This window comes from Lynx canadensis, chromosome A2, assembly GCF_007474595.2.
Source record: "Lynx canadensis isolate LIC74 chromosome A2, mLynCan4.pri.v2, whole genome shotgun sequence".
In the NCBI taxonomy this organism is placed as follows: domain Eukaryota; kingdom Metazoa; phylum Chordata; class Mammalia; order Carnivora; family Felidae; genus Lynx; species Lynx canadensis.
The window spans coordinates 20,140,893-20,163,749 of NC_044304.2; the positions used below are offsets into that span (position 1 = coordinate 20,140,893).

At 42.7% G+C, this 22,857-nt stretch overlaps 1 protein-coding gene across 1 annotated transcript in view; it reads left to right on the top strand.

The window, feature by feature from the left end:
• Nucleotides 1–691: 691 nt before the first annotated feature.
• RAD54L2 (RAD54 like 2) overlaps nt 692–22,857 on the top strand; it is a 111,399-nt gene continuing 89,233 nt past the window's right edge. Inside the window, 2 exon segments of the mRNA XM_030306900.1 lie at nt 692–879; nt 3,134–3,278. The gene's annotated coding sequence lies outside the window, so the exon portion shown is untranslated.

The window sequence follows — 22,857 nt, forward strand, 5'->3', positions numbered from 1 at the left end:
GGAGAATCTGCATCCTTACCCTTCCAACCGCTCCATACCCATCCGCCCCCCCCCCACTCCCCCGTGTCAGTGATTTAAAAAGCCCTTTCTTGTCCCTGCTGCTCTTTCAGGAAATTCTGAAGATAGCCTCAGACAACAGGAAACGGGACAGGAGGTGGGGGTGGAGGGGGGAAAACCAAGAGTTACATGGCACACATCAATTTCATGGTCCTTGAGGGCTGTGCACAACCTCTGTATGAGACGGTAGTAATAGCAGCGATCATCATTGGCAGCATTGCCAATGACCGTGCCTCAATGTTGAACCCCATATCTCCGTGCCAGCCACTTGCAGCATCGCATTCAATCCTCACAGGCCTCCCCCAAGTGAGGAATAAGGAGGAACCGAGGCTCAATTGAAGCACTGGTGGCTGGTGGGGTGCAAACCCATTCTGTCCCACCCACCCCGGAACCGTTCCCAGGTGGATTCAGGCCTGGGATTTTCGTGCCACATTCACTCCTGAAACGGTCATCTGTAGCACAGATGGTTCTATCTAGGGACGAATTACGGTCCACCCGGCACTGGGGAAGAACGGCCTCCGGGCAGCTCTCAGCGGAACTTTCCTGTCGGCGGCGCGTGTTCCCGTCCGGGCGGCCGGGCGCGCGGTCCAGGAGGGGGACACTTTCTGGCGCGGACCGCGAGAGGAGCCTGCGAGCGCCGCCGCCGGAGAAGACCGACTCTCGGCCCGAGCCAGCCCGCGGCGCCCGGGCCTGGCCGGCCGCTTCCCGCTTCAGCCGCCACCTCCGCCCCCGCCGCCGCAGACGCAGCCGAGCAGGAGAAGCGGGAAGCGCAGCCAGTTGGCCCTGCCCGGCCCGGCGCGGCCCGGAGCCGCGGCGCAGGAGGTGAGTGCCGGTGCTGGCCCCCGGCTCCGGGCTTGGGCCGCCGGGACGGCAACAATGGGGGCCGAGTGGGGACGCGGCACGGGCCCGTGGCGCTCAGCGGCCTGGGGCAGCAAGCCCGTCCCAGCGGCCCGGGCCTTGGGGCGCTGGATCCCCACTGGGGAACTCCAGTGGCCGGAGCCTTGGCTGGGGTTTTGGCCTCGACCCGGGGCCTCTGTGGCTTGGTATTTAGTATCTTGGTAGCCAGGAAAGGGAGTCACAGGGGCTCGGAGACTTAACTCCAGTGGTGTGCGCTCTTGACGCTTAATGCGGACACCCTGGAAGCTAACCATAGTGGGGTGGATGTGGGGGGGGGGGGCTTGCGTTTGGAATTCTAGGGCCCTCCGTGTGCCTGGTCCCTAAGGCACATCGGGATGTGTCTCCCCCCGCGCCCCCTCCGTCCCACGTCTGTGAACTTGGCCGACTGGGGTCTGGCTGGGGAGTAGAGGCACTGGGAGTTTAGCTTCTCTGGGGTAACCAGTGATTGGTTCCTGGAACGGCTGGAAGCTCAGCTGGGCACAGAGGAGTTGAGCAAAGAGCTGGATTCTCCGGCCCAGACGTATCCTGGCGTTGAGGGGTTCTCAGGCAGGGAACTGAATGTCACCAGAGTGTCACGGTGAGTAGCGTTGCCTCCCTTGGTATTAGGGTGAGCTGGAGTTGTGATTTGGAGAGTGTAGAGAAGTGTTGGTAGGCTGCCGAGTTTGGTAGGTTGCTTTATGTGGGCCACGGTGATGGCAGCCTGAGAGATGAACAGGAGAACTTTGCAGAGTGGGCTTTCTGATAGAGAATGACCTCTTACTGCGGGGGAGTGGGTGACTCAGATCTGTTAGAATTCCCGTGCTTGCTAGTGGATGTGGCTGACTATGTTAGTGACTGGACACCAAGGTGGATGGGGCTGGAAAGGGCTTTTGGGGGCTGAATGAGTTTGTTCCAGAGTAGAAGACTACTGTGGAATCATTCCTTTTCACTCCAAGTCAGAATGGTAGCTGTCCTTGACAGTATGTTAAGAGTTTCTTTGTGGTATTTGGATCCAAAGCTTTCTTCTGTACTTTTCTTTTTTTTTTTTCCTCCTGTTTTTGAATTGTGACTCATACTTTCATTTCAGCACTGTGGCTATTGTTTGTAATGCTAGACAAACTTAGACACCATAATATATGTAAATTCTAGGGGTTTTCAGTCCAGTTCTTAGAAATCTAAATTAATTTCAGAGCCTGTTTTCACTAATTTGTGTGTCATTGTTTAATGTGTGCAACTCTACAGAGGGATGTGAAAACCCTAACAGTTTATGTTGTTAAATGTTCTTTGTATCCCTAATCCATGAAACTTCATTTTCTCCTGCTGCCATGAAGTCATTATGTTGAATCTGTTAAATCTTAGTGACTGCCATTTGAGCTTTTACAGAACATTATCTTCTTCACTAGAAGTGTTCTCCGTCTTCAGTGAATTTGGTCTGCACACTGTGTCTCATCTGTATTATTGAAGGCAGTGTGCAAACTCCAGCTCTGAGGCCTGCAGCTGTGCACCAGAGCTCTGTGTGTAGCATTCAGGCAAAGTTGGTGTGTTGTCTGTAGATGAGGTATCAAACTCTATACAACAAATGGCAGTATCAGACCATTGCACCTTCTGAGTTTATTTAGAGTGTTAAGAGGTAGTGCCCAGTTGGAGTCTATAAATTTTCAGTGAAATGTGAGGTAATTCTGACTATCTGTAGGTTGTACTAATAGTTCTGGTTTTCCCCCCTTAATCTTTAAAAAATCCTGTATGTCCCTTGATTTCTGTCTCTTTTAAATTTTTATATTTTAAATAGTTAACTCTTTCATAAACCAGTGTCTGTTGAATTATGCAGGTACTGTGTTGGGCATCTTTACAATGGTGATATTTTTGGCATTTTAATAGTAGTTCTTAGTTCAGAAGTGGCTATAGGTCTGTGAGAGAAGAAGTGGTTCAGGTATATTATGCTTTTAATTGGTAAAGCTGCTGAATGAAGTTTTTTATACAGTATTAATTTTGACTAGTGAAAATTGATTGTCTTCATATATTTTTGTGAAAAAGGTGAGCTATAATGTGTTCACATTAGTATGGGATTGTTTTTGCATTAATTTAAATACACCTGTTAACTTTAAGTATTTCTGTAGACAAACCACAGGTAACATTTTGTTTCTGTGTGTGTTTGTGAATAGTGATTTATAAATACTGTATATGTGCTTGGGTTCCCCAGGAAGCCGTCACACTTTCCTTTCCACTGTGGTTTGGGAGCATGAAGGCGTTGCTTACCCCCTTTGTCTGGTTCACTGTATGTAGGCTGGGAGTGTCTGCTGATCACTTGGAGTGCTGTCCCCTAGAACAGGAGGAATAAGATTGAGGTAAGGCTCAGTCTATTTGAAATTGCTTGCCTCTTGGTTTTCACTGCATACAATATAATGTAAATTATATTTGAAAAAAAAATTTTTGCCTTAATCGTTAATCTCCATTCTGATCTAGTAGAATGAAATTCTGTCCTTTGCTCTCTTCTCTCTCTGTGTTTATATTTTGGCCAAAAATCCAAGGCACTCACATGATAAATTCTTTAAAATATCTTTCATTTTCTGTCTAGAATGTTCACTTGATCAAAGAAAAGAAAAAATGGTTTACATATGTTGTTTTGAAAAAAAATTTTTTATTATTACATTTTATTTATTTTTGATAGAGAGACAGAGCACAAGTGGGGGAGGGGCAGAGAGAGACGGAGACACAGAATCCAAAGCAGGTTCCAGGCTCTGAGCTGTCAGCACAGAGCCTGATGTCGGGCTCGAACTCATGGACCGTGAGATCATGACCTGAGTGGAAGTCAGAAGCTTAACCGACTGAACCACCCAGGTGCCCCAACATATGTTTTTTTTTGTTTTGTTTTTTTTTTTAATTTTTAACGTTTATTCAGTTTTGAGAGACAGAGAGAAACAGAGCATGAGCGGGGAAGGGTCAGAGAGAGGGAGACACAGACTCTGAAGGAGGCTCCAGGCTCTGAGCTGCCAGCACAGAGCCCCACGCGGGGCTCGAACTCACGAACTGTGAGATCATGACCTGAGCCGAAGTTGGACGCTCAACCAACTGAGCCACCCCGGCGCCCCAACATATGTTGTTTTAAAAGCAAAGTGATTGCTGAAAGAAGTGTTTTTGAATACCTCTTAGTCAAATGGATTGACTTCAGAAACTCTTGGAAAGAAGCCTTAGAGTTTTTGCTTTTTTTTTTTTTTTAATTTTTTTTAACGTTTATTTATTTTTTGAGAGACAGAACTTGAGCAGGGAAGGGGCAGAGAGGGAGAGGGAGTTACAGAATCCAAAGCAGGCTCCAGGCTCTGAGCTGTCAGTACAGAGCCCAATGCGGGGCTCGAACCCACAAACTGTGAGATCATGACCTGAGCCGAAGTCAGACACTTAGCTGACTGAGCCACACAGACGCCCTGTGATTTTGTTTTATGTAGGAAAATTCTGAGGTGTCTAGTACAATAGGAAGGGCATGGTCTTTGGAGTCATCCCACCTCTACTTCTTTCTTGCTTTTTGACCTGGGTAAGCTGTTAACCTTTCTGAGCCTTGTTTTATTTATTTATTTTTTTCCTTCTGTAAAATGAGGATAGTATAACCTTCTCTGCAGATTGTATTGGGGACTGAAGATGAAGGCCTAGTACTTTGTAGGTAGTCAGTGCTTGCTGTTAGTAGTAGTGTCTTGCTCTTAGTAGCTGTTAGTGTAGTTAGAAGTAGTAATGGGGGCACTATTTTCAGTAGTATTAGTAGTAGGAGCATAGCCAGGTGCTGTGCATGGATGAGGGGCTCAGTTTCTTTGTCTGGTGAGGAAGGCAGCCTGCTGTCTGCACCTGTTTGTACTCTGGACAGGTGAGAGAATTGCCGAGGTAGTCTTTATCTAGTACTGGTGGGCAGGAGTCCACACTATAAAGTCCAAGGTCATTCCTGGCACTGGTAGGTTTTTTTCCTGGCAGTTTCTATGGAGAAGCCAGGAGGTAACTGTTCGGCATGTCCTTGTTTTGAGAACTGTAAGCATTCCCATTTACACTGCTAGAGTATGACAGGCAGCATCATGTTCTGTGTATCCCATGGTCAGGATGTTTCTCTAGCTTTCGTCTTATCAGAGACCTGGCTTTGGTCTTTTTGCTAGGAAGGCTCCAGATGCTAGAGAGATTTGTCATCTTTCTCTAATTTGGGGTATTTTGATAGAATATAGCACTCTGTTCAGAAAGTTTTTGATGAACAGAAGGTTGACAGCCTTTGTTACAGAATTGTTCAGTTTAATTTTTTCCCTATGGGAGGAAAAAAAGAAGTCAAGAGAAAAGTAAGAATAAGTATAAGCCAGATAGAAGTAATTAGAAATAACCGGCCCTACAACTCTTCCAGTTTTCCTTAGTCAAATCCCTCCTCCATTGTGGCTGGTCTTTAACTTCTGGTAAAAGTAAATAATATTCCTTTAGCCTTAAAATATTGTGAACATCTAGATGCTAGTATGTCTCTATTTCAACATCTCACCTTTAGGCTCAGCCACTCCTGTGTCTGTTCTAGTCCCTCTTCTGCCACAATTTCTCTGGCACTTGAAGCTGTAGTTACAGTGAACTCCTTGAACATCCCAGCATGCTGAAGCTATTCCTCTCCTAACTTTCTTTCCCATTCTAGTGATTTTCTGACTCTTAGTCTTGCATTTACCAGGAATTAAGGCACCACCATCTCTTAAAAGATTCTTTGATTCTTTCTGGATTAAGCTGAATGCCTCTCCTTTATCTGGCCATTGCAGGTCTGTCCAAGCTTCTTTTTTTTTTTTAATTTTTTTTAATGTTTATTTATTTTTGAGACAGAGAGAGACAGAGCATGAGTGGGGGAGGGGCAGAGAGAGAGGGAGACACAGAATCGGAAGCACGCTCCAGGCTCTGAGCCATTAGCCCAGAGCCTGACTCGGGGCTCGAACTCACGAACCGTGAGATCGTGACCTGAGCTGAAGTCGGACGCTCAACCGACTGAGCCACCCAGGCGCCCCAAAGCTTCTTTCATAATTACTCTGTACACTGTACTCTTAACTTTTGGTATATTTGTGTGTTTTACAGGCTAGGTTGTAATCTGCATGAGAGCAGGACCTTGTCTTATTTATCCTTATATCCTAATACCTAACCATCTCTGGCACTGAGTAGCTACTCAGTAAATCTTTGTGGAATGAACAAATGAATGACCTCTGCATATGAAGTGACAGGAAATCATTCCTTGTGGAGCTGGTGGTGTGATGAGCGTTCTGATTTTAAGGCTGTGTCTGATCCTGGCTGAAACAGTGCTTCTGCCTTTGTACTTACAGGTTGTTAAAAGCAATACTTTATTTTGATTGAAAATGTGTTGCTTATTCCGTATGTTCATAGTTTTCAGGCTGGGGGCGCTATTACTTGCTTTCTATGGGTCTGGCAAAAGTTTCATTTGGAAAAAATGGAAGTTTTTCATTGGTATTATCTAGATTTTCCTTTGGCCATTTACTGCTCTGAGCGCTTTGTCCTCATGCACGAAGAAGAGTGACTAGTCAGTTTGGGTCACAAGGTCTCCAGACAGCTAGTGGCCAGCCTGGGAGTGGGTAACGAATTTAACACCAGGATGTTGTGACTTTTACCGGCTGATGGACCTTTTGGAATTGAGCTCAATGTCACCATTTTCAGGATACAAGATTAGTTGCTCAAACTTCATTCAGGAATTTGAACTCAGTGACTATGAAATTATCTGTACTAGTTCTTTGCTTAGCCTAATCCTGTACTAAAACTGGAACTGATGAATTAATTCTTTGTTAGGAGGCTATGTGGTCTGAGTTACTAACCTAGAAATTATGGAATTGTGCCAATTTCATAAGTCACCCTCTTGGTTCTTCTTTGTGGTAAGATAACTTGAGGGTGTACTATCTAAATTGATTTAAATTTTCATGGTTGATCAGATCACATAAGAATCCCACTGAAGGCCAAGTGTGAGGAACCTTATTAAAGCCTATATAATGTAGTCTTCTTTCATGCAGGTGACAAATATAACATATTGCAGAAAAGGAAAGCATGAAAAGTAGTTAAAGGTAAAAATTGATATGAGATAAGGAAAACTGAAACAAAGTATAAGGCACATTAAATGTGGCAAGCAACTGTTGAAGATATTCTGTGAGCAGTGTTGAGATTTTGAGAAGGAAATTGTTGTAATGTAGGTTAGAAGCAATAAAAACAAAAATTTCAGCCAGCATAGGCACATTGGCTTTACTAGCGCCCACTTATGGTCTTAAAACATCATCAGTGAAAGTTATACATAGGCAGAAATGAAAATGTTTGCTTTATAAGTATACCTTGTACATGTATGGTATTACAGCTCATAACTTTCATATACATTTCCTTTACTTTACCCTCCCAACAACCCTGTGGAGCAGGTAGCCCCATTTTACAGTTGAGGAAAAAAACACAAAAGTGAAGTAGCTTGCTTTCAAGTGCACGAAGCCATTAAGAAGAAAAGCTTCTAGGTTTTCTGATCCTAGGTTTAGGACCCCTTTTATGTCCTTATAGGATATTGTTATGGCTTCAGTTTGGGGGAACAGTTACCCCTTATTCCAGGCTTCTGGCTAGGAAAGGATACCCACAAAGAATGTAGTGCCACGCAGGGAGTAGAGCATCTGCTCTGTTAACAGTTGCCTGGAAACTCTGGAAGAGGCTGAATGGGGGAGGAACCTAGAGAGAGTGGAGCCCCAGTGTCCTCACACATCACTTATTGGTCAAGGGAAAAACCCAGAATCAGGTGGAAATGTTTTTTGCAATATTTGACACTAGTAGTGGTCTTCCTCCTAACATAATGATATATAGAAATTGGACCCCAGAAAATGTGGGAAAGAATTCTTTAGGTGTGATTCTGACTTGAGCTCAGGCTCTCTGCCCTCATTGTGCCTTCCAGTTCCACTGTGTTCCCCACACCGTTTCTCCACCTTTCTCTTCCCCACTGTTTCACCCACCTCAGCTTGGATGCTGGTTTGCCATGGCCCACAGTTTCAGTGCTGCCTTCCCTGGGTCTGATAACCCTTTGCCTGCCTGACTTTGTATGCTGTCTGTTCTGCCAGTTGCCATCCCTAAACTTTCACCTCTGGCTTCTTTTGTTAACCCTAGGTTGCTTAGTGTTTCTAGGGAATCAGGAAAATGGGATGTGTTGACTGACCGCAGTTCCCACTGCTTCAGTTGAGTTGAGCTCTGACCCTCATGGTGCTCCTGTGCTGCCTTCTTAGGGTCCCATTCCCATAGCAACTGCTTGCATGTTTCCCAAAGCTCATTTTTTCTTTTTTTTCTTTTTAAAATTTTTGTTTCTTTTGTTTTTTATTTTTAATATTTATTATTTTTGAGAGAAAGAGAGGGAGCTTGCACATAAGTGGGCGAAGGGCAGAGAGAGAGGGAGACAGAGGATCCGAAGTGGGCTCTGTGCTGACAGCAGAGAGCCTGATATGGGACTTTAACTCATGAACACAGACCATGACCTGAGCTGAAGTCAGAGGCTCAACTGACTGAGACACCCAGGTGCCTCTCTCTCTCTCTCTTTTTTTTTTTTTTAATTTTTAATTTTTTATATTTTTAAAGCAATCTTTACCCAGTGTGGGGCTTGAACCCACAACCTGAAGATCAAGAGTTGTAGCTCCACTGACTGAGCCAGCCAGGCACTGCCCCAAGGCTCATTTTTCCCTTAGGCCCTAGACCTGCCCTCCATCTCCCTCGTTCATTTTTTTTTTTTTAAGTTTCTTTCTTTCTTTATTTTTTTTTAATTTTTTTTCAACGTTTTTATTTATTTTTGGGACAGAGAGAGACAGAGCATGAATGGGGGAGGGGCAGAGAGAGAGGGAGACACAGAATCGGAAACAGGCTCCAGGCTCTGAGCCATCAGCCCAGAGCCCGACGCGGGGCTCGAACTCACGGACCGCGAGATCGTGACCTGGCTGAAGTCGGACGCTTAACCGACTGCGCCACCCAGGCGCCCCTTAGTTTCTTTATTTATTTTGAGAGAGAGAACGAGAGAGAGAGAACATGGTGGTGGGGACAGAGAGTGAGGGATAGGGAGAATTCCAAACAGGCTCTGGGGAGGGCTCAATCCCAGGCACCGTGAGATCATGAGCTGAGCTGAAACCAAGAGTTGGATGCTTAACCAACTGAGCCCCGGGCTCCCCTCTCCCTCATTCTTGACCATGACCTCACTTTAAGGCTTGTGCTCCCTATTTTTCCCCCTTGTCTTTGTATCATGACACTTTCATTGCTCAGAGTCTCTTGCTTTGGAAAGTCCTTAACTTTTTAACCCCACCCCCACCCCGCTGATTATACCAGTAATATATGAGCACGGTAAAATTCAGGCATTTTTTAAGTAAGGAAAGGAAACCAGAATCCCATGTCTCAGTGTTAATCACCATTAAGAATTCAGTCTATATTTATTCACATTTTTTTCTACTATGTATGCTAATGTGAATGTATGTGAAAGAGAGAGGTAAGTAATTCCTTTTTACAGAAATGGGATCACAATATAGCTACTCTTCTACAAATATTTTTCAATATGTATATAACTAATATATAATATATAACTATATTTCCTTACCACCTGTTTTATCTAGGTCTCTTAATGCTTTGTGGTTTGGCTTAATGGTTTTATCTTGAACATTTTCTCCTGTTTAGTACATGTACCTAGCATATATTTTAATAGTTACATAGTATTATATTGCATTGTATCAACTTTTCTAGTCCCCTGGTGACAGACATTTGTTTCTGTCTTTGTAGCAACAAGCATCCTTGTGTGTATATATATATATGTATATGTGTATATATATGTGTATATATATATATATATACAATGCACCTCTTTGTATACATTGTATACATCTTTATATACATTGTATACTTCCTAGGACAAACTCCTACAAGTAGAATTTCTTTGTCAAAGGATACACATGTTGGGGTGCCTGGGTGGCTGAGTCAGCTAAGCATGGTACTTCAGCTCAGGTCATAATCTCATGGTTTGTGAGTTCGAGCCCCGCATTAGGTGCTGTGCTGATAGCTCAGAGCCTGGAACCTGCTTTAGATTCTGTCTCCCTCTCTGTCTGCCCCTCCCCTGCTTGCACTCTGTCTCTCTCTCTCTCAACAATAAACAAACATTAAAAAATTAAAAAACAAACAAAAGATATGCATGTTTAAAATTTTTCTAGCAATAGGGGCACCTAGGTGGCTCAGTCATTTAAGCATCTGACTTTGCCTCAGGTCATGATCTTATGGGTTGTGAGTTCGAGCCCCACATCAAACTCTGTGCTGATAGCTGAGAGCCTGGAGCCTGCTTCAGATTCTATGACTCCCTGTCTCTCGTGTGCACCCCCTCCCCACCCTCTGCCAACTCACACTCTGTTTCTCTCTCTCCCTCTCTCTCAGAAATAAATAAACAAATAAAATTTTTCTAGACGTTACCAAATAACTTTAAAAAGATTGTATTTTTTCTTCTTTAGCACTGAACATTATCAATATATTTAATCTTTGCCAATTTGAAGCCTATGTAACTAATTTGTTTGAAGCCTAGATAACATTTTCTTGTTGCGGACGGAGAATGAGCATCTTTTCATGTATTTATTTCATATATTATCGATCAATTAATTAGTTAGTAATCGGTGTCTCCTTTCTAGCATCTTCCTGTTCTCTCCCCTTTTAGTTTTTACCTTACATGCAAGGTAGAAGCATAATAACTTTACTTAGTTCTGGGCCTCTCATGCTACCCTAGCCTTCTCCTTCCTATCCTTGTTTCTTATCTAAAATACAGTTTTACTGCCATTTCCGTACCACCTGTTTTATCTATGTGTGTTAATGTTTTGTGTTCTGGCTTCTGGTCTTATGTGTCTCCTGAACACTATTTCTGAGGTGAAATCCATGTTGTTGGGACATTTTTTCTTCTGGATGTTTGTTCTCCCTTGTTTTAACCAACTTCTCACTCCCCACCGTCTTTGCAGGGAGGGAAGTCACGCATGAATGAACTTTTTACTATGGAAAATTTCAAACATATACAGCAACAGGGAGTTATAGTGTATTAACCCCATGTACCCATCACCCAGTTTCAACAATTATCAGCATTTCCCCAATTTTTTTTCAATTGTTCTCCTCACTTTTTTGTTGTTGTTGGTATGTTAAATTTTTTTTATGTTTATTTATTCATTTTATTAAAAAAATTTTTTTTAATGTTTATTTTTGAGACAGAGAGAGACAGAGCATGAATGGGGGAGGGTCAGAGAGAGAGGGAGACACAGAATCTGAAACAGGCTCTAGGCTCTGAGCCATCAGCACAGAGCCCGACGCGGGGCTGGAACTCACGGACCGTGAGATCATGACCTGAGCCGAAGTCGGACGCTCAACCGACTGAGCCACCCAGGCGCCCCTCATTTTATTTTTTTAATGTTTATTTTTGAGAGAGAGACACAGAGTGCGAGCAGGGGAGGGGCAGAGAGAGAGGGAAACACAGAATCTGAAGCAGGCTCCAGGCTCTGAGCTGTCAGCACAGAGCCTGATGTGGGGCTCGAACTCATGAACTGCAAGGTCATGACCTGAGCTGAACCGACTTGGCCACCCACGTGCCCCTGTTGTGGGTATGTTTTAAAGCTAAATCTCAGACATTGTTATTGAGTGTATATGTCTTACTAATAAGAACATTCTGTTTTTTTTTAAACATCATTACCTTGCCATTTTCTACCCTACTAAAAATTAACACTATTTCCCAGATAGTGAGGACTCGATTTTTAATCCTGACTCTGATACCTGCTGTTTAACTTGGGCAATTTATAAGTTTGTTTTCTCCTCTTGAATGGTAGTGAGGATAATCATGATAATTCTGTCTCATCAGATTGTTGTGAGATTATCTCATATACTCCCACATAAAGTGCTTAGTACAGTGCTTTACCTACGTGGGGTGCAAACATATTTTGTCTCACTCTGTCTTTATTCATCCATTCATTCATTCAGCAGATATTTTTTGAACATGTGTGTTTTAGCCGAAGAGGAGACATTGACCTTGGCTTCTAGGATTCTGCACTGTCTTAATTCTCTGCCTTCCTCTCAGATGTGCCTTTGTAAAAGTCCTTCCTTTTGTCCCCCTGGATATGGATGTAACCCAGGTTTGTTGTTTTCCTTCTATTCCCTCTGTATCCTGGCCCTCAGAGACCTAGCTCTTCCACTCCCACCACCTCAGGCTCTCTAAGTGACTCAATTCTATAACCCTTGTTTCTTTATCAAGCAGTAAACCCACATTTCTTCCTGGCTTTTGGACATTTTTGTCTGACCAGGGGAATTACTGTAAAGTGCACTGAATTGAGTCTGCAGACCAGGACTGCAGCTACATCTTGGCCACTAACTTCATGGCTTGGGCAATTCAGTCACCTCTCTTGGTCTTGGTGTCCTCGGTCAGAAGGACAGAAGGGCTGAGTTAGAGTCTGAAGTCCTATCCAGCTTTAAAAGCCTATCAGCTGTGAGGAGGTGGTTTTAGAAGTGTCCTACTCAACATATATGGAACCATAGCCACCATTCTGCTCCCCAGACAAGTTTCTGGCTTCCCCACCTGGCCCGTCCCAGGAAATCCAGGCTTTACCCTGTGGCTCTTCCCTCTCATTTGTCCTCAGCATAAGACTGGTTACCTCATGGCTAGATCTTCAGTTAGTCTTGATTCCTGGCTCTTCCTGGAACATACCTTTGCATCTATATTCACATTGTTTCCTTTGGTTATGTTCATGTTGTTTCCCCTGAGTTCTGGCCATTGAAATTATGACCATCTTGGTAGGCTTAGTTCAGGTGACAGTTTTATCCATATTGGAAGTGAGTCTTCCCTCCTCTGACTCTCATGACTAGCAGTATATCAGTGACATTTCACAATATGCCTGGTACTTCAGATATTTGCATAAGTTTTTTCTTTTTTCTTTTTTTACCTTCTGGTTTGTAATCCCTTTCAGTACAGTTACCACATTTACGTTGTGTATTATTTTTCATCATACAGTATTTAGCATAATTCATTGTGTTAATAGTTTTGCAATAAATGCTTGTTGAATAAGTGACTGAACTAAAGTGGACTTTGCTTCAAGGTAAGAACATTTATAGAATTTTTTAAAATTTTTAATGTTTATTAATTTTTTGAGAAAGAGAGAGAGAGTGAGTAGGAGAGGGGCAGAGAGAGAGAGAGAGAGAGAGAGAGAATGAATCTAAAACAGGCTCCTGGCTCTGAGCTGTTAGCATAGAGCCTGGTGTGGAGCTTGAACTCACGAACTGTGAGATCATTATTGAGCCAAAGTCAGATGCTTAACTGGCTGAGCCACCCAGGCGCCCCTACAGAAATGTTTTTAAACCCCAGAGTTCAAAGGATGTGATAATTAAATAGTCAAGAATGAAGAAGGCCTAGCTTGTGAAATGGTACTAATGGTACTAATTTAGACACTAATTCCTTGATTTCAAAATTCAAAGAATCCTCTCCTTTCCTGTCCTGTCTCAGAGTTGGGAAAATTTTTGACTTTTGGATAATATGACTTAGTTTCTCCAAAGCATTGCTGTTAACACTGTTGTCATCATGGAGTAGCTAAAGATAATCAACATTTATTGAAAGCTAACTTACCATATGCTAGGCAATGTGCTATTTTTTCACTTAATTTAAAAAATAATCTTATATGAGATATGCACTATTACTATTCTCATTTTATAAATGAAGAAACCTATGTTTAGAGAAATTAGGTAACTTCTTATTTATTTATTATTTTTAAATGTTTATTTTTTTTTTGAGAGAGAGAGTTTGTGTGTGAAAGTGCTTGCAGGGGAGGAGCAGAGAGAGAGGGAGAGAATCCCAAGTAGGCTCCATGCTCTTAGCACAAAGCCTGAGGTGGGGCTCGATCCCAGGAACTGTGAAATCATGACCTGAGCCTAAATCAAGAGTCAGAAGCTCAACCCACAGAGCCATCCACGTTCCCCTTTTAATGTCCTTTAGATAGAAAATGGCAATGCTGGGACTCTGACTCAGGCCATATCATCTTAGAGACCATATTCTTTTTTTTTTTTTTAAGCTTATTTATTTTTGAGACAGAGAGTGTGTGCACACGCATGTGGGAGAGGCAGAGAAAGAGGGGAGAGAGAGAACCCTAAGTAGGCTTTGCACTGTCAGCAAGGAGCCCGATATGAGGCTTGAACTCACGAACTGTGAGATCATGAACTGAAACAAAGAGTCATTAATTTTTTTTTAATTTTTTCTTGAATGTTTATTTATATTTTAGAGAGAGAGAGACAGAGAGTGTGTGTGAGTGGCAGAGTGGCAGAGAGAGAGGGAGACACAGAATCTGAAACAGGCTCAGCCGAGCTGTCAGCACAGAGCCCGATGCAGGGCTGGAACCCACAAACTGAGATCATGACCTGAGCCGAAGTTGGACACTTAACCGACTGAGCCACCCAGGCACCCCTGCCCATATTCTTTTTTATTTTTTATTTGTGTTTTTTTTTTTTTTTCAGAGCCCGTATTCTCCTCCTCCTTCTCCTTTTTTTTTTTTTTTTAAAGTAGGCTGCACACCCAGCATGGAACCCAATGTGAGGCTTGAACTCAACGACCCTGAGATCAATACCTGAGCTGAGATCAATCAAGAGTTGGACCCTTAACTGAGCCAACCATGCCCCCTAGAGACCATATTCTTTTTAAATTTTTTTTTTTTTCAACATTTATTTTTGGGACAGAGAGAGACAGAGCATGAACGTGGGAGGGGCAGAGAGAGAGGGAGACACAGAATCGGAAACAGGCTCCAGGCTCTGAGCCATCAGCCCAGAGCCTGACGCGGGGCTCGAACTCACGGACCGTGAGATCATGACCTGGCTGAAGTCGGACGCTTAACCGACTGTGCCACCCAGGCGCCCCCCATATTCTTCATTGGTTTACTGCTTTCCTGTCCGAAACACATTTACTGCCAGTTGGCTCTTTTGGCATTTATTTTCACTCATCTCTTATCCAATAACTTGCATGAATTTCTTCATTTTTCCCTTCCCAATACCAGCTATCCTTCTGTTGTTCTTCCTGATTTGGGTGAAGGTATGCCTTTGTTCTTTGGAGTCATCCAGACTTCAAGCCTCAGAGTCCTATTTAATTCCTCCCTTTCCTTCCCGTGCAGCAATTGTTTGAGTTTTTCTTGGTAGTGCCTTACCCTTGCTCCATTCTTTCTGGTTTCTTTGCCTTCCTCTTAACCTAAGCCCTCCAGGTCTAGTCCTGGATTGTGACAGCTGATTTTTTTCCCTCCATTCTTTCACCTTTGCAGTTCTGAAAGGATTGCCTTTCACCCTTCTCTCTCCAGTTAAAAATCCTTGTGTGGTTCCTGTATCTGAGGTTTCTAAAAGCCAGTTTTCAAATAGGGTCGTAATCATGTGTAGGACTTCTTTAAAGCATGTTAAGTCTTCAGAATAAAACTATGAGGCTGATGCTATTATTTGCAGTTTAGAGATGGGAAAATGGAGGCTTAATGAGACTGAGTCACTTACACAAGATCACTATTGGTGGGAACTGGGGAACTATGTATTTTTAATAAGCTCTTCAGATTCTGATGCCCTGAAAACACCAGGTTTAGGAAACACCAGGCAGCCTTTAACTCCTTTTAGAATCCCTTCCCTAAATATCTTTGTGGTTCCAGTGATCCCACCATATCTGAAATTTTTGTAGCATTTGACTCTTGATTGTGCCCATCTTGCTGATGTATTTCCTGATAGTGTACTTCCCTGGCTGGTTCTTTCTCTGCCTCTCTGACTTTCTGTGCAGGCTGCTATTCTCTACTCCCTCACGGTTTGGCCCATGCTTGGCTACCCTTTCCCTTCTACACATACTCCCTGAGTCTCTTCCATATTGGTGCTTCAGCTACCTGAATATGGTAGGAACACCCAAATCTGTTTTTCTGACCCCAGTTCATTTTCCAGCTATTTCTGGGATTTTACCATTAACAACACTTTATATAGAGAGAGTAGGGAAGGGGCAGAGAGAGAGAGAGAGAGAGAGAGACAGAGAGAGAGAGGGAATCCCAAGCAGGCTCCACGCTGTCAGCGTGGAGCCTGACGTGGGGCTCGATCCTAGGAACTGTGAGATCATGACCTGAGCCAAAGAAATCAAGAGTCAGATGCTTAACCGACTGGGCCACCCAGGTGTCCCTATTAACAACACTATTATCTGCACCATTGTTTGAGCTGGAAACCTGGGCCATGGATAAAAGCTTGGAGTCTGGAGTTAGAAGTCTGAGTTGAAATTGAATTCTACTACTCTCTAGCTGGGTGAAATTGGGACAGGCCACTTAACCTCTCTAAACCTTAGATTTCTTCTTTGTGGAATGGGGATAACCTTACTTTCCTCATGGTATTGTAGTGAAGATACAATGAGAGAATGTTGATGAAACGTTTAACGATTTGGTTGATATTTATGGTGCCCTTCCTGTGTACCAAGGACTGTGTTGGGTGCTGGGGAGATAGTGGTGAGTAAGGCTGCCCTCATGGGGCTTCAGTTGACTACTGAACCCTTACTGTTTTTTTCTTCTTAGTCTCTAATATTTCCTCTTTTCTCCTTTCTCATTGCCACTACTGTGGTTCAGGGCGTCCCCACCTTTTGCCAAGTGTTATAGCAGCTTCCTGCCTAATTTCCTTGCCTTCACACAGCCACCAGTGTTCCTTTTAAATTGGGAATTCAGATGATGCCACTTATCTTTCAGTGGCTCTCATTAGGGGCATATAGACTATGGGGAGCATTGCATAGAGATTGATATCAAGTCCATTTCTGAGCACAGCAGAGAAGGACTCATGGTATACTAGTTATATCTGCCGGAGACAGAGAAAGGAAAGTGTTACCAAGTGCCACATGTTTGCCAATCCTTGTATAGGACAAAGTTCAGGCTTCTTAGTAAGGTCTTCACGATACTGCTAGATCAGGATCTGGCCTGTCTGCTTCTCATCTCTTGCAATTTCCCCATTTATTCCCCCAACCTATATTCCCATGGAACTGGACTTCAGCATATGTCATTCTCTGAATGACTTCATCCTTCTCTTCTTAAAGCTCTAATATTCAGATCCATTGCCTGCTCTGGAAAGCCTTCACCAGCTTTTCAAGGCAAAATTATCTCCTCCATCCTGTAGAACCTTATTTGCTCCTTCCTTCCCATCCTTCCTTCCTTCTTCTGAAATATAATTCACATATCATAAATTTCACCATTTTTAAGTGTTCAGTTGAGTGGCTTTTAGTACATTCACAAGGTTATACAACCATTACCACTGCCTAATTCCAGAGCATCTCATTACTACAAAAAGAAAACCACGTTTATTAAGCCATCACTCCCTATTCTCCCTTTCCCCCCATCGCATGGTAACCACCACTAATCCACTTTCTGTTTCTATGGGTTTGCCTATTCTGGGCATTTCAGGTGAATGGAATCAAACAGTATGTGGCCTTCTGTGACTGGCTTGTCTCACTTAGCATGATGTTTTCAAGGTTCATCCATGTTGTAGCATGTGTCAGTACTTCATTCCCTTTTTAGTTTATTTTGAGAGAGAGTGAGCTGGGGAGGGGCAGAGAGAAAGGGAGAGAGAGAATTCCAAGGAGGCTCCGTGCTATCACTGTGGAGCCCAATATGGGGCTCGAACCCATGAACCATGAGATCATGACCTGAGCCAAAATCAAGAGTTGGATGCTTAACCAACTGAGCCAGCCAGGTGGCCCTGGATGTACTACATTTTGTTAATCCATTTATCAGTTGAACCTTAGTCACGTGTTGTATTTGCCAGATTGCTCACAGTGTGTGCTTACATATCTGTGTCAGTTGATGGGATGATCCCTGAAGGGTTCTAGTCATCACTCTATGTCCAGGATTCTCTCTGTGTATCTTCAGTGTCTACGAGTGCTGGTCAAAGGAGATGTTTAATAAGTATGTAGTGATGAATCATTTTATCTCCCTTTCCAGAAAACCTGATACTTTCTACCTTTTCAGTACTCCTCAGATCCAAGCCATCATTCCTATGTGGAATGTCCTCTCCTTCCCTCTTCACTTGTCCAGTTCTGTTGCTTTTTTTTTTAAGATTTTATTTTTAAGTAATCTCTATACCCAACATGGGGCTCGAACCTGTGACCCCAAGATCAAGAGTTGGCACGCTCCACTGACTGAGCCAGCTAGTTAAGACAAACTTAACCCCCTTGTTTGTCTAATTCTGCTTTGCTTCAGGGTTGTTTCAAGATCTGCCTCCTCCAGAACCCCTTCCAGCAGCATTTAAACCTCAGATGCTGTTGCTTTCTTCTCTGAACTCTGGTGCATTTGGGGTCTCTATCATTCATTAGACACTTAATAAATATAATCTTAGCTCAGTCCTTAACTAGATTTACAGTAGGCCCACCAACACTGATTCCTTTTTTGCATTCCCAATAAAAAGGTATTGTAATTATGTAATGGAATTACATCTAACATTTTACCTTACTCAAATTGAACTATTGTTTGCAAAAGGAGAAAAAAGAGAAAGAAATAATGACTTAGTGAGGTAATTTCTACTCAGTGAGTGAGTACCCACAGGCAGTGTATGCAGGCAATGTTAATATGGTTGACAAAAATCTATAAATTTAAAGAATTCTTGATCATTTGCAGAAGAGAAGTTGTTAAAGTGGTATGGTGATGAGTTGGTAAGTATTGTACCAAAAAAAAAAAAAAAAAAAGAATTGGGGGCCTTAGAGAATTGTTGACTTAAAAAGATTTGGAAATGATGAGGAGGACGAATAAGGAAAGCTTGCTAGCTGGAATCTTCATACAATTGCTTGACTGGTCCAAGCAGCAAAACACATGAGGGTTTAACTTCTGAACATTGTAACCCTTTGGAATTATTTTCAGTGTATATATCTACATGAGTACATACATGAAACTATTTGTACTGTATTTATATGGGCACTTGAATAGGTTTTTCAAGGGTGACTATTGATGGTCTTTTTTCAGATGCTGTTTAGGCCTTCATGTGAGCCCTAGCTAAGATGGGGCCCCTGTAGTAGGTACCCAGTTAATTATTGTTGGCAGTTTGAGCACATGGTTCCTGGATGTGGATATGAATAGGGGCATTCACAGCCTGGAAAATATGATGCTACTAAGGATGGGGATAAGGCCAAGGAGGATTTGTTCGCTGACAGTTTGACTTTAATGAAAATACATGTATAAAGGCAAAATTCTGATTTTACAATTATAAAGTAAAACAAAAGAAATAAAGAAAAATAACATTTTTTAAAAGTTTATTTCTTCATTTTGAGAGAGTGCACACGAGCATGTGCACACATGAGCAGGGGAAGGGCAGAGAACGAGAGAGAGCAGAGCCCCACTCTGAGCTTGATCCCATGAACCTCAAGATCACCACTGGAGCCGAAATTAAGAGTCAGCCGCTTAACCAACTGAGCCACCCAAGTGCCCCTAACTTTTTGGTAAAACTACCACCCAGAGATAAAAACAGTTAACCTTTTGGTGCATTTCCTTTTTTTTTTTTAATGGTTATTTTTGAGAGAGAGAGAGAGAGAGAGTGCATGCGAGCAAGGGAGGAGCAGAGAGGGGGTACAGAGATTCTGAAGTGGGCTCTGTGCTGAGGGCAGAGAGACCAATGCAGGGCTCGAATTCATGAACCACGAGATCATGACCTGAGCTGAAGTCAGATGCTTAACCAACTGAGCCACCCAGTTGTCCCAGTGCATTTCCTTTATTTCCTTCTTGTCTTTTTTTTTCCCTGTGCATATATAAATACTTGGATGAATGTTATTTTATTTTGTAAAGTGGGATTTAAATATTAATAAGCTTTTTGTGTGCTTTTTATTATAACATTATATTGTAAAAATTGTCTTGAAACTCTTCCCCTGAAATTTGCTCTACTGTGTATGTTCTCAGAGAGACCCTTCCTCTAACAGGTTAGAAGTCTTTTTGGCAGAGCCATCTGTTTCATATATTCGTAGATTTATTTGTTCAGAACCTCACCAGGCCTGTTTTACAAGCTCTGGTTAGGGCAAATTGGAATTCACCAATGCTCACTGAACCAGTGCTCTCAGCCCAAATTCTCCATCAGAGAGGCCTGTGGCACGGTCACATCTGTCAGATGGCCCCTGCTAGACTTGCTTTTCATCTATTGACTCTATAGTGGATATTTCAGGTTAAATGTTTTTAAAAACATTTTAGATGGTTAGAGGAAGGCTTGATTTTTTTCCTTTGTTGTTGTTGTTTTTTTTTTTTTTAATTAAAATTAAAACCATGTGCTATGGCAGCATCTTAAAGAACAATTCCATGTCAAGGGCATTTTGGCCAGTTTTTCTCTCTTAAAGATTCACTTCTCATACTATTATTCCATGAGTAAAAGTAGCAAAGAATGATGTGTTGTGGAGTATAAAATCTGTGTATTATGAGAAATCAAATCTATGAAGTAGTAACAGCATCAATAAAATAGCCTATTGAAGTAGAAACTGTTAGTCTTTCATATTTAGTGTGTTTAAGTTTTGTTTCCTCCGATATTCTTCCTTCCTCGGGTTATGTCTCTCAATCTATCTAGCCTGCCATAGGAGTCTTGAATCTGTTTTTAAAAATTTTTTATGTTTTTACTTATTTTGAGAGCAAGACAGACAGAATGTGAGCAGGGGAGGGGCAGAGAGGAGACACAGAATCTGAAGCAGGCTCCAGGCTTTGAGCTGTCAGCACAGAGCCCATCATGGGGCTTGAACCCATGAACTGTGAGATCATGACCTGAGCCAAAGTTGGATGTTTAACCAACTGAGCCACCCAGGCATCCCAGGAGTCTTGAATCTTAATGTGGGTAGAACATTTGGTTCTTACTGCTTATATAAATTTCATTTCTGGCTTAAAGGGAGACTATCTGTGTCCTGGATATTTTTCTTTTAGTAACTGTGGTGTCTTATGCTTGGTAACTTTTTGCCCCACCTGTCTGCTGGAGATCTGAACTGATATATTCCAGAGCCCTATTTGTTTCTTCTGGGAGTGGGCCTTTTGGTGTGTGTTATTCTCACTGTCTGTGTGTTCTCTCTCCTACTGTTTTATTCACTCATTGTTTGTAGATTTGGTTTATCCAGTTTTGTCTGGTTGGAATGCCTATATTCTGGGCTTGGGGCCAATTTTTTACTTAACTTTTGGGTAAAACTGTACAGTATCCTAGCTGCTGTCTGCAGAGATGAGCTCTCCAAAAGCAGTTTTATTTGTTTAGAAACCAGATAGCACATATTATGGTGGAAGATGTTATACACATGCTGGAAAGAAAAACAGGCTCTCCCTAAGTGGAACATTGATTGTCTATATGAGAACCAGCATACTGCTGTGTACTGGGATGTCTCACATACTAGTGTTTTCAAATGGGCTCGAGCTGCAATAAGACTGTAGTGTTTTCATGAGAAACGTTGTAAAATAAGTTACACATCTGTGTAGGATTTGTGTTGGGCTAGGTTGTTAAGGGTTTATTGTGTTGCTGGGTCATATGCTTTGTGAACCCTTACTGCACCTGAAGTGTAGGTGTCATTACCCAGATGGGGAGAAGGTAAGTAATTTGTCCCAGTTAAGTAACGCCATTAACCTGGGTCTCTCTGACATCAAAGAGCTTCCACTCTGTGATATACCTACTGTCTCTTCAGCATTGCTAATAGTAAAAGCTGGGATATGCATGACATCTGGTCTCCAGCCTGGGCTGATGTCTGAGGAAGAGGTGACAGTGCCACCCTAGCCACTGGTTAGGGAAACCTGGAAGAGAAGCCTCTTGTGTCTTTTACTCTTGTTGAGGTTTGAAGAACAGCACTCCTTTAGCTCTTTATTTTACCTCCTAAATAGTTCTCAAGTCTCGCCTTTCCTCTGGCTTTTTAACTGGCTCTATTTCCTGTCTTTTATTCCATCTTCACATTTCTTCCAGCAAATTTTTCTCCCAGACCATGCTTTGAACTTACCACATGCTAAATACTGAGCTGTGTTATCTTCATAATACAGTTTACACTTATATTAATTCCCCACTTGAGCCTCTTAATAATCCTTGAAGGTAGGGGGTACCTCCATTTTCCAGGTGAAGAAACCATGGCCCAGAGAGGTTAAGTGACTTGCCCAAGGTCACAGTAAAAAATGAGTTGGGATTTGTTTTTGGTTTGAAACTGCATATACCTGTTCTTTTATCCAACATTCTGTGGTGCAGAGTGATCTTTAAATTTTTTTTTTCTTTTCAACGTTTTTTATTTATTTTTGGGACGGAGAGAGACAGAGCATGAACGGGGGAGGGGCAGAGAGAGACGGAGACACAGAATCGGAAACAGGCTCCAGGCTCTGAGCCATCAGCTCAGAGCCCGACGCGGGGCTCGAACTCACGGAGCGCGAGATCGTGACCTGGCTGAAGTCGGACGCTTAACCGACTGCGCCACCCAGGCGCCCCCAGAGTGATCTTTATAAAAGACAGATCTGATCATGTCATTCTGACCTTCTTGTAGGCTAAGATCCAATCTCCTTAGCATGTATTCAGGGTGCTCCATGACCTTTGCTCTCTTACTTCTCCAGCCTCATTTTCTACTCTTTCCTCATACTTCCCACTTTATGCTCCAGTAGTACAAATGTCTTGGATTCCCTTTAGCATATTCTGCTCTTCCTTGTCTTTGAATTATTGCTTGTAGAGTTTCCTGTCTTTGAACTCTTCCCTCCTCTTCCCTGGTCATCTCCGATCCCCATCTCTAGTCTTCCCCACCCCACCCCCATAACTAACTCTGCCCAACTTTTCCTTCAAAACTCACTTTGGGCCTCATTAACACTTGATCTGACCTGTGTTTGTGCTTTACCTTTGTGTCCCCACTAGATAGTAGTTGTTAATAAGTTTTTGTTGAGCTGAACAGAATTTTTAGACATGTGACTATCTAAAAAGACATTCCAGAGACCATCAAGCTTCCACAATGAT